Here is a 12,685-nt window from a genome sequence, read left to right as displayed (position 1 = left end):
AGAATAATGGGCATACCAGAAGGAGAAGAAAGAGAGAAGGGAACAGAGAATATATTCAAACGAATTGTCGAACAGAACTTCCCAAACTTGAGGACAGAACTGGACCCTCAAATCCAACAAGCAAATAGAACACCTAATTACCTCAATCCCAACAGGTCTTCTCCAAGGCACATTGTGTTAAAGATGTCTAAAATCAACGACAAAAAAGAATCCTCAAGGCAGCCAGGGAAAAGAAGATGGTAACTTACAAAGGAAAGCCCATTAGATTATCATCAGATTTTTCAGCAGAAACTACAAACCAGGAGGGAGTGGAACCAAATATTCAAACTATTGAAAGAGAGAAATTATGAACCAAGAATGATATATCCAGCAAAGATATCCTTTAGACACAAAGGAGGAATAAAGACCTTTCCAGACATACAGAAGCTGAGGGAATGTTCTAAGACACAACCTGCACTACAAGAAATACTAAAGGAGGCTATTTGACTACCATCAACAAGGACAATTTGTGGCAACCAAAACATAAAAAGGGGAAGAATAAAGGCCTGAACAGGAATATGGGAATGGAGAAAGTAGGCATGCTGAAGAAAATGGAATACTCTAAATATCAAACTTTCTTTTACATAAACTTAAGGGTAACCACTCAAAAAGAATCCAGAACTGAAATATATACTGAAATAAAAGAAGAAACAGAGGGAAACATCATAGAATACCACCACACAGAAATAATAGACAACAACAAAAAGGCAAAGAAACAATGGAGACACAGCTTTATCAGAAAACTAAAGATAGAATGACAGGAAATCCTCACATATCAATAATCACCCTAAATGTAAATAGACTGAACTCACCAATAAAAAGGCACAAAGTAGCAGATTGCATCAAAAACTGAACACAACCATATGCTGTCTCCAAGAGACACAGCTCAGCTATAAGGACAAGCATAGACTCAAAGTGAAAGGGTGGAAATTGACACTCCAAGCAAATGGTACCCAGAGAAAATCAGGTGTAGCCATAATGATATCAGATGAAACAGACTTCAGGGTGAAATAGATAACAAGAGACAAAAATGGACATTTCATAATGGTAAAGGGGACTGTACAACAAGAAGACATAACAGTCATCAATATTTATGCCCCCAATCAGGGAGCACCGAAATTTACCAAGCAACTACAAACAGAACTAAAGGGAGAAATTGAACAAAACACAATTATACTAGGGGACTTAAATACATCATTGACAGCTATGGATAGATCATCCAAACAGAAAATAAATAAAGAAATGACACATTAGATGAAATGGACATAATTGACATACATAGAGCACTTCATCCTAAAACATCAGACTATACATTCTTTTCTAGTGTACATGGAACATTCTCAAGGATAGACCATATATTGGGACATAAAATCAGCCTCAGCAAATTTAAGAAGATTGAAATCATACCGAGCGTATTCTCTGAACATAAGGCTTTGAAATTGGATATCAACTGCAAAAAGAAAGCAGGAAAAAACACAAATACATGGAGATTAAACAACATACTTTTAAAGAACGACTGGGTCAAAGAAAAAATTAGAGGAGAGATCAAAAGATACATAGAAACAAATGACAATGAAAATACATCCTACCAAAATTTTTGGGATGCAGCGAGAGCAGTTTTAAAAAGGGAAATTTATATCATTACAGGCCTATCTCAAGAAACAAGAAAACTCCCAAATAAATAACCTCATGTTACACCTTAAAGAACTAGAAAAAGAAGAACAAGGGAAACCCAAGGTCAGCAGAAGAAAGGAAATGACAAAATTAGAGCAGAACTAAATGAAATAGAGAACAAAAAGACAATAGAAAAAATTAATGTGACAAAAAGCTGGTTCTTTGAGAAGATTAACAAAATTGACAAATCCTTGGCTAGACTCACTAAGATAAAAAGAGAGAAGACACTAATTAACAAAATCAGAAACGAAAAAGGGGAAGTTATCGCGGACACCACAGAAATACAAAGGATCATCCAAGAATACTATAAAGGACTATATGCCACCAAATTCAATAACCTAGAAGAAATGGACAAGTTCTTAGAAACATATAGCCTTCCAAGGCTGAACCATGAAGAACTGGAAAATCTAAACAGACCGATCACCAGTAACAAAATTGAATCAGTCATCCAAAACCTTCCCAAAAGCAAAAGTCCGGGACCAGATGGCTTCACTAGTGAATTCTACCAAATCTTCAAAGAGGATCGAATACTAATCCTGCTCAGACTCTTCCAAAAAACTGAAGAAGAGACAGTACTCCCTAACTCATTTTATGAGGCCAACATTACCCTGATACCGAAACCGGGTAAGGACAGCACAAAAAAAGAAAACTACAGACCAATATCTCTGATGAATACCGATGCAAAAATCCTAAATAAAATTCTATCAAATTGAATACAACAATGCATTAAAAAGATTATTCATCACGACCAAGTGGGGTTCATCCCCGGGGCACAAGGATGGTTCAACATACGCAAATCCATCAATGTGATACATCATATAAACAAAATAAAGGACAAAAATCATATGATTATATCAATCGATGCAGAAAAAGCATTTGACAAGATACAACATCCATTTATGATTAAAACACTTAATAAAATAGGTATAGAAGGAAAATACATTAACATAATAAAGGCCATATATGACAAGCCCTCTGGTAATCTCATAATTAATGGAGAAAAACTGAAGCCCTTTGCTCTACGTTCAGGAACACGACAGGGATGTCCCCTATCACCTCTGCTTTTCAACATCATGTTGGAAGTCCTTGCCAGAGCAATCAGGCAAGAGAAAGAAATAAAAGGCATCCAAATTGGGAATGAAGAAGTTAAATTATCACTCTTTGCAGATGACATGATGCTATATATAGAAAACCCTAAAGACTGCACCAAAAAGCTATTAGAAACAATCAACGAATACAGTAAAGTTGCTGGCTACAAAATCAACGCACAAAAGTCCATTGCCTTCCTATAAACTAACAATGAAATCTCAGAAAAAGAAATACAAAAAACAATTCCTTTTGCAATTGCAACAAAAAGAATAAAATACCTAGGAAGAAACTTAACCAAGGATGTGAAAGACCTATATGCTGAAAACTATAAGACATTTTTGAAAGAAATTGAAGAAGACACAAAGAAATGGAAAGACATTCCGTGCTCATGGATTGGAAGAATCAACATAGTTAAAATGGCCATATTACCCAAAGCAATATACAGATTCAATGCAATCCCCATCAAAATCCCAATGGCATATTTTAAGGAAATAGAACAAAAAATCATCAGATTTGTTTGGAACCACAAAAGACCCCGAATAGCCAAAGCAATCTTAAGAAAAAAGAAGTATAATGGAGGTATCACACTTCCTGACTTTGGCTTGTACTACAGGGCTACAATAATGAAAACAGCATGGTATTGGCAGAAAAACAGACACATAGACCAATGGAATAGAATTGAGAACCCAGAAATAAAGCCACATAAATATGGACAGATAATTTTTGACAAAGAAGCTAAAAACATACAATGGAGCAAAGACAGCCTCTTCAATAAATGGTGCTGGGAGAATTGGATAGCCACGTGCAAAACAATGAAACTGGACTGCTATCTGTCACCATGTACCAAAGTTAATTCAAAATGGATCAAAGACTTAAGCATAAGACCTGACACAATAAACTGCATAGAAGAAAACATAGGTACTAAACTTATGGACCTTGGGTTCAAAGAGCATTTTATGAATTTGACTCCAAAGGCAATGGAAGTAAAAGCTAAAATAAACGAATGGGACTCTATGAAACTTAAAAGCTTCTGCACAGCAAAAGAAACCATCGACAAAATAAAGAGGCCACCAACTCAATGGGAGAAGATTTTTGCAAACAGTGCCTCTGATAAGGGGCTAGTATCCAGAATATACAAGGAATTCATGCAACTCAACACCAAAAAAACAAACAACCCAATTGAAAAATGGGCAGAGGACCTGAAGAGACATTTCTCCAAAGAGGACCTACAAACGGCAGATAGACATATGAAAAAATGCTCAACATCACTAATCATCAGAGAAATGCAAATCAAAACCACATTGAGATATCACCTTACCCCAGTCAGAATGGCTATCATCAACAAGACAAATAGTAACAAGTGTTGGAGAGGCTGTGGAGAAAAAGGAACCCTCATACACTGTTGGTGGGAATTCAGACTGGTGCAGCCATTATGGAAGGCAGTGTGGAGCTTCCTCAAAAAATTACGAATAGAATTGCCATATGACCCAGCAATCCCTCTCCTGGGTATCTACCCAAAAAATCTGAGAACATTTATACATAAATACACGTGTGCTCCAGTATTCATTGCAGCTTTGTTTACGGTGGCCAAGACATGGAAACAACCAAAATGTCCTTCGATAGATGAATGGATAAAGAAGTTGTGGTATATATACATAATGGAATACTATTTGGCGGTAAGAAAAGATGATATAGGAACATTTGTGACAACATGGATGGATCTTGAGAGAGTAATGCTGAGCGAAATAAGTCAGACAGAAAAAGCAGAGAACCATGTGATTTCACTGATAAGTGGTATATAAACCAAAAACAACAAAAGAACAAGACAAACTAATGAGAAACAGAAACTCATAGACACAGACAATAGTTTAGTGGTTGCCAGAGGGTAAGGGGGGTGGGGGGTGGGGGGTGGGGGGTGAGGGTAAGGGGGATCGAATATATGGTAATGGAAGGAGAACTGACTCTCGGTGATGAACACCCAGTGGGATTTATAGATGATGTAATACAGAATTGTACACCTGAAATCTATGTAATTTTACTAACAATTGTCACCTCAATAAATTTAATAAAATAAAAAAAATTAAAAAATAAAAAAGAAGATGTGGTACAAACAAGTGCTGATGAGGATGTGGAGAAAAGGAAACCCTCATGCACTGTTGGTAGGATTACAGACTGGTGCAGCCACTATGGAAAACCTCCAGCCAGTATGGAGGTACCTAAAAAATTGAAAATGGCACTACCTTCTGACCCAGAAATTTCACTCCTTGGTATCTATCTAAAGAAATCCAAAAAACTAATTAAAAAAAAAAAAACCACATGCACCCTGATTTTACTGCAGCATTATTCACAATAGCCAAGATATGGAAACAACTGAAATGCCCAATCTAATCGATCAACAATTGGATAAAGAAACTGTGGTACAATTATACAATGGAGTATTACTCTGACATAAAAAAAGAATAAAATCTTACCACTTGCAACAACATGGATGAACCTAGAGAATATTACTCTAAGTGAAATAAGTCAAACTGAGAAAGACAAATACCATATGATCTCACTTATGTGTGGAATCTAAAGAACAGAATAAATGAGCAAACAAAACAGAAATAGACTCAGAGATATAAGAGAAAAAAATGATGGTTACTAGATGGGAGTGGATGGGGATGGGGAAGAAGGTAAAGGGATTAGAAAGCACAAAGTAGTAGTCACAATATGTTCACGGAGATATAAAATACTGTTTGGGGGATATAATCAATGTTTTAAAGACTATGTAGGGTGCCAGATGGGCACTGGACTTATCAGGGGGATCACTTCATTGATTGTGTAGATGCCTGACTAATGTACTATACACCTGAAGCTGAAGTAGAATAATATTGAATGTCAACTACAATTAAACACACACACACACGTGCACACATGTACAGATGTCAGATTATAAAATTGTACACCTGAAATTTATATAATGTTATTAACCAATGTTACCCCAATAAGTTAAGAAAATTCTCTGACCGCCTTGCAAAAACTAATACACTGATCCTAGAATTCATACAGAAATGCAAGGGGCCCAGAATAGCCAAAAACAATGTTGAAAAGGAAGTAAAAAGTTAGAGGACTGACAATTCCCAGTTTCAAAAATTACTACAAAGCTATAGTAATCAAGATTGTCTGATGCTGGCATAAGGATAGACATATAGATCAATGAAATGGAATTGAGATTCCAGTAATGAACCCATACAATATGGTCAGCTGATTTCTGACAAGGGTATCAAGACAAGTCAATAGGAGAAAGAATAATCTTTTTAATAAATGGTGCTGAAAACACTGGATATTCACATATAAAGGAATAAAATTGGAGCCTATGTTAAACCAAATACAAAAACTAACTCAAGGGAGTTGACCAGGTGGCTTAATTGGTTAGAGTGTGGGCTCTTTACAACAGAATTGACAGTTCAATTCACACATGGGCCAGTGAGTTGGGCCCTCCACTACTAGACTGAAGACAATGAGCTGCCATTGAGCTGCCAGAGGGGCGGCCAGATGGCTCAGTTGGTTAGAGTGTGAGCTTTTAACAAGGTTGCCGGTTCAATTCCCGCATGGGATGGTGGGCTGCATCCATGCAACTAAGACTGAAAATGGCGACTGGACTTGGAGCTGAGCTGCACCCTCCACAACTAGATTAAAGGACAATGACTTGACTTGGAGTTGATGGGCCCTGGAAAAATACACTGTTCCCCAATATTCCCCAATTTAAAAAAAACTGACTCAAAATGGATCAAAGACTTAAATGTAATAGCTAAAATGTGGGGCCGGCCCAGTGACTCAGGCAATTGGAGTTCCGTGCTCCTAATGCTGAAGGCTGCCTGTTCAATTCCCACATTGGCCAGTGGGCTGTCAACCACAAGGTTGCTGGTTCAATTCCTCGACAACCACAAGGGATGGTGGGCTGCGCCCCCTGCAATTAACAACGGCAATTGGACCTGGAGCTGAGCTGCACCCTCCACAACTAAGATTGAAAGAACAACAACCTCACTTGGAAAAAAAAGTTCTGGAAGTACACACTGTTCCCCAATAAAGTCCTGTTTCCCAATAAAAACATCTTTTAAAAAATAGCTAAAATGTATATATTTTATAACTTTATGAATTTTAAGAGTTCATAACTCTCAGAAAAACATAGAAATAATTCCTTATGATCTTGGTTTAGGTAATGGTTTCTTAAATATGATGCTGAACACACAAGCAACCAAAGGAAAAAGAAATAAATTGAATCTCATTCAAATTAAAAACTTTCGTGCATCCCAGGACACTATCAAGACAGTGAAAAGACAATCCATAAAATAAGAGAAACTATTCACAAAGCATATATCTGATAAAAAGTTAATGTCTAAAATATATAAAGGACTCCTGCAACTCAACAACAACAATAAAATTCAAAAATGGGCAAAGGACTTGCATAAACATTTGTAAATCTCCAAAAAATATATACAATGGCCAATAAGCACATGAAAAAATGCTCAGTATCAACTAGCCATTAGAGAAATGTACATCAAAACCACAGTGAGATGCCAGTTCACAGCCAATAGGATGGTGATTATCAATAAAAGGGAAAATAGATTTTCCGTCAAGATGGCGGAGTAGGTAAATGCTGTGTTTGCCTCTGCTCAGGACCACATCAGTTACAACTAAACCACAGAACAACTATTATTGAGAATTGCCTGAAGTCTAGCATAACCAAGGCCCTACAACTATGGACATAAAAAAGAAGCCACCTTAAGACTGGTAGGAGTGGTGGAGATGCAGAATGGGCTGCCCCACACCCACCTGTCACCATTAACAGCTGTGGAGGATAGCTGGGCTGCAGAGGACCCCCAAAGAGTAAGGGCTCCCAGCCCCTCCCCAATCCAGGGTTTCAGAGCTGGGGAGAGAAGTCCCCATAACTTCTGGTTGTGAAAACCAGCAGAGACTGTGGCTGAGTGAAGCAGAGGGTGGCTGCAATCCCAGGCACTCCTCTTAAAGGGCCCAAACACGGACTTATTAACTGACATATTCACTTGCTCTGAGCTTCAGTGCTGCGGCAGCACCTCAAATGGTGCCAGGGACATATGGGGAGAAACTGAATTGTCTAATTTCAGGATGAGGGCTGGAAGGACAGCTTTCTCCTGGACAGAGGAGCTGGCAGAAGCTGTTATTCCTTTGTTGAGCCCTCTCCCTCCCTGCATGAAAATGCAGACAGATGCCACATCTGAGTCTCCATCAAACTGGCTATCCCTTTCATCAGCCCTGCCATAGTTATTCCGTGAGACCATGCCCCACCAAACTTTTGGACACACCCAAACTGCTTCCAGTGGATTTTCCATATAAATGGCCTGCCTTGGCTCTTGCTGTGGACTTTCCTAAAATCTCTCAAATCTCTCACAAAACCCAAACAAGCAGCATCTATCTCTGGCTGAGCAGCTCTAAGTCTGGCACTAGTGATAGCTGGCATTGGTTTGTGGCTTGACCTCTCAAGGCACCTCCAAGCACAGTGTGGGTGGCAGCCATCACTGGATTGTTTTGTGGCTCATGCCATGTGGCTCTGGGCAGGGCATACACTTCAGCTGAACTTGGTGGGTCCCCTCCCAGGAGGCCCTGGGGCTGGCAGGCCTAGTGGCCACCCTTGGACGGGGCTAGAACATCAACCAGACACCTCCAAGGATGACACAATGAAAGGAAAGACTGGGAAGGCTCCAGAGCCTTGGTAAAGTGAACCGTGCTCTGTAGGGTCAGTCCTTGCACAATAGCTTCTCCACTGTACAATAACTTCTCTAATGTAGTCATGGCCAGTGCTTACAACCAATCAGCCTGAGGGTCAATCCTGCTTATGGGTGTGCAAACAGCAATCAAGTCTCAACTACAACAGGAGGGAACACACAACTCACACAAGGGACACACCTGGAGCACCCAGCTCTGGTGACCAGGGAGACTACACCACTGGCTCCCACAGGATACCTAATACATAGGCCACTCTACTAAAACAGGGAGGCATAGCAGCCCCACATAATACATAGAAACAAACAGGGAGGCAGCCAAAATGGGGAGACAAAAAAAAAAAAAAAAACATGTCCCAAATAAAAGAACAGAACAAAGCTTCAGAAAAAGAACAAAACAAAATAAAGACAAGCAATCTACCAGACTTAGAGTTCCAAACACTGGTTATAAGGATGCTCAGTGATCTCAGAGAGAGCTTCAACAAAGAGATAGAAAACATAAAAATGGAGATAGAAAACATAAAAAAGAAACAGTCAGAAATAAAGGATACAATAACTGAATAAGGAATACATTATAGGGAATCAACAGTAGATTAGAAGAAGCAGAGGATTGAATCAGTGATTTAGAAGAAAAGGTAGCAAAAAACACCCGATCAGAAGAGCAAAAAGAGAAAAGAGTCCAAGAAAATGAGGAGAGTGTAAGGGGCCTCTGGGACAACAACAATCATACCAACATTTGCATCATAGGGGTACCAGAAGGAGGAGAGAGAGAGCAAGGAATTGAAAACCTATTTGAAGATATAATGATGGAAAACTTCCCTAATCTGGCAAATGAAATAGATATACAAGCCCAGGAAGTGCTGAGAGTCCCAAACAAGATGAATTCAAAGAGGCCAGCACCAAGACACATCATAATTAAAATGCCAAAGGTTAAAAAAAAGAGAATCTTAAAAGCAGCAAGAGAAAAGCAATTAGTTACCTACAGGGGAGCTCTCATAAGACTTATCAGCTGATTTCTCAACAGAAATTTTGCAGGCCAGAAGGGATTGGTAGAAAATATTCAAAATGATGAAAAGCAAGGACCTACAACCAGGGTTATTCTACCCAGTAAAATTATCATTTAAAAATGAAGGATAAAGAGCTTCCCACATGAAAAAGCTAAAGGAGTTTATCACCACCAAACCACTATTACAAAAAAATGTTACAGGGACTTCTTTACAACAAAAAAATAAATAAATAAAAAATATGAATAATAAAATGGCAATAACCACATATATATCAGCAATTAGTTTAAATGTAAATAGTCCAATCAAAAGATAGTGTGGCTGAATGGAAAAGAATACAAGACCCTTACACATGCTGCCTACAAAAGACTCACTTCAGATCAAAAGACGCAGAGACTGTAAGTGAAGGAATGGAAAAAAGACATTTCATGAAAATGGAAAGGAAAAAAAACAAAACTGTGGTAGCAATACTTATACCAGACAAAATCGACTTCAAAACAAAGGCTATGACAAGTGACAAAGAAGGACCCAGTAATCCCACATCTGGGTAATTACCTGAAGAAACCCAAAACGCTATTTCTAGGGGATGCGTGAATCCATATGTTTGTTGCAGCATTGTTTACAATGGCCAAGACGTGGAGGTAGCCTGATTGTCCATCAATGGAAGAATGGATAAAGAGGAGGTGGTACGTACATGTATACAATGGAATATTGTTTGGCCATGGAAGGAAACGGGTTCTCACTTTCTGCAGTGGCATGAATAGACCTGAGGGTATTGTGCTGAGTGGAGTATGTCAGACAGCGAAAGACAGATGCAATGTGATTTCGCTTATATTTGGAATCTAAAGAACAAAACTAACAAACACAACAGAAATAAACTCATAGATAGAACATTTTGATGATTGCCAGACAGGAGGGTGTTGAGGGTGGGTGAAAAAGAGAAGGGATTAAGAAATACAAATTGGCAGTTACAAAGTAGTCATGGGGCTATACAGTATAGCATAAGGAATATAGTCAATAATATTATAATAACTATATATGATGTTAGATGGGTAATAGATTTATTAGGGTGATCAATGGGAGGCGGTTTGGGGGACAGGGTGGAAAAAGTAAAGGCATTAATAAGTACGAACTGATAGTTACAAAATAGTCATGGGGCTGTAAAGTAAAGCATAGGGAATATAGTAAATATGTATTGTGCCAGGTGGGAACTAGACTAATCAGGGGGACCACTTGTTAAATTATATAAATGTCTAACCAGTATGATGCACATCTGAAATTAATATAAAATAATATTGAAGGTCACCTGTAATTGAAAATTAAAAAGAGGGGGGAATGGGAATGGGAATAAGAGGTTCAGATTTCCAGGTATAAAACAAATAAGTCATGGGGATGTAATGTACAGTGTAGGGAATATAGTCAATAATATGTGACAGCGTGGTACGGTGTCAAATGGTTGCTGGACTCACAGTGATCACTTCTTTAGGTATATAAATGTTGAATAACTATTGCATATGCCTGAATCTAATATAATATTGTATGTTAGCTATACTTTAATTAAAAATCTTAAAAATAAAAGGGAAAATATTAATAACAAGTGTTGGTGAGGATGTTGTCAAATTGAAATCTTCTTGTATTGCTGGTAGGAATGTGAATTGGAGCACTGTAAGAAACAGTTTGGGGGGTTCTCAAAAAGTTAAATATACCCCTTCCACACGGTCACGCTGAGCTAGTGCCCAGGCCTGGAATTGGGCTGCAGCCTCAGCCGCGCCCACCGCCTCCCGAAGCTTCCCGACCATGGACCCCTGCAAAGTGAGCAAGCTTCGGGCCTTCATGAAAATGTGGGGAGTAAGGGGGAAAAAAAAGTTAAATATAGAAATGCCATATGATCCAGCAATCGCACTTCTCGGTATACTCGTATAGCTGAACTGGTTTTGCTCACAGCACTTCTCACACCAAATACGCGGTGTCTTTTCCAACACCACTTCTCCAAGTCTCCAACGGCAGCTGGCTGTTCTACAATTCAATTAATCCTGACACTATCTTTTTGGAGTTAATCACCAATGGCCAATGATCTAATCAGTTGTGTTTATGTAATGAAACCTCCATTAAAAAAACCCCAAACAACATGGTGCAGAGGGCTTCCCAGTTGGTGAATGCATCCATGTGCTGGCACAGCTATGCACCCAGACAGGGCTTCCACAATGTAAGGGTTCAGGCCCCCAAGACTACCTCCACTTCCGATGCCAGTCACGAGTCCCAGGTTATCACTACTACTTCTGACTGACTGGCTATAAATTCAGAGGGTTCCCACAACCCCCTCCTTGGCTCTATCATTTGTTAAAATGACTCACAGAACTCAGGAAAGCACTTTATTTACTATTACTGGTTCATTATAAAGGGGTACAAATCAAGAACAGCCACATGGAAGAGATGCATAGGTGAGGCATGGGGGTGGGGTGCAGACCTTCCAAGCCCTCTCTGGGTGCATCGCCATCCCAGCACATGGATGAATTCACAAACTGGGAAGCTCTCTGAACCCTGCTGTTTGGAGGGTATCATGGAGGTTTCATTACATAAACATGATTGATTAGATCATTGGCCATTAATAATTAACTCAATCTCCACACTCTCCCCTCTATGGAGATTAGGGAATGGGGCTGAAAGTTCCAACCCTGTAATTATGGCTGGGTCTTTCTAGTGACCAGCCCCCATCCTGAAGCTGTCTAGTGGCTTCCAGACACCAGTCATCTCATTACATACAAAGACACTTTTATATGAATGAAACTTGAAGACATATGCCAAGTAAAATAAGCCAGATATCAAAGAACAAAAATATTGTATGATTTCACTTAGATGAGGCACCTACAATAGGCAAATTGATAGAGCCAGAAAGTAAAATAGAGGTTTACAGGAGCTAGGAAGAAGGGGAAATAGGGCGTTATTGTTTAATGGATATGGGGTTTCTGTTTGGAGTGATAAATATAATACGGAAATGGATAGTGGTGATGGTTGTACAACATTATCAATGGAAAAAAAAGTCACTAAATTATACATTTAAAATTATTAAAACTAAATTTATGTTAAGTGTATTTTACCAATATTAAAACAATTTTTAATATGCAAAGATTTGAA

Source organism: Rhinolophus sinicus, chromosome 14, assembly GCF_057876585.1.
Source record: "Rhinolophus sinicus isolate RSI-liver-muscle chromosome 14, RSI-T2T, whole genome shotgun sequence".
In the NCBI taxonomy this organism is placed as follows: domain Eukaryota; kingdom Metazoa; phylum Chordata; class Mammalia; order Chiroptera; family Rhinolophidae; genus Rhinolophus; species Rhinolophus sinicus.
This window is presented reverse-complemented; position numbering follows the sequence as displayed.